This window comes from Cariama cristata, unplaced genomic scaffold (assembly GCF_000690535.1).
Source record: "Cariama cristata isolate BGI_N322 unplaced genomic scaffold, ASM69053v1 scaffold26983, whole genome shotgun sequence".
NCBI lineage: Eukaryota > Metazoa > Chordata > Aves > Cariamiformes > Cariamidae > Cariama > Cariama cristata.
This window is the reverse complement of record NW_009607153.1, coordinates 32,520-32,757: the sequence shown is the minus strand read 5'-3', so window position 1 is coordinate 32,757 and position 238 is coordinate 32,520.

Genomic DNA, 238 nt, shown 5'->3' with positions numbered 1-238 from the left:
GTGAGGTTGAGGGGAAGGCTAGGATACCTGAGTTCCCAGGGGGCTGCATGGTGCAAACGGTTCCTCACTGCCCCCCACCGTTCTTCCACCTTCCTCCTAGTTCAGCGCCTGGCCCTGAGCTGCTCCTGTGACTTCTTCCGGGCCCTCTTCACTTGCCCCATGCGGGAGGCCACCCACGACCCCGCCGCCCCACTGGCCACAGGGCTGTCCCCAGCCGAGCTGCGCCTCCTTCTCTCCT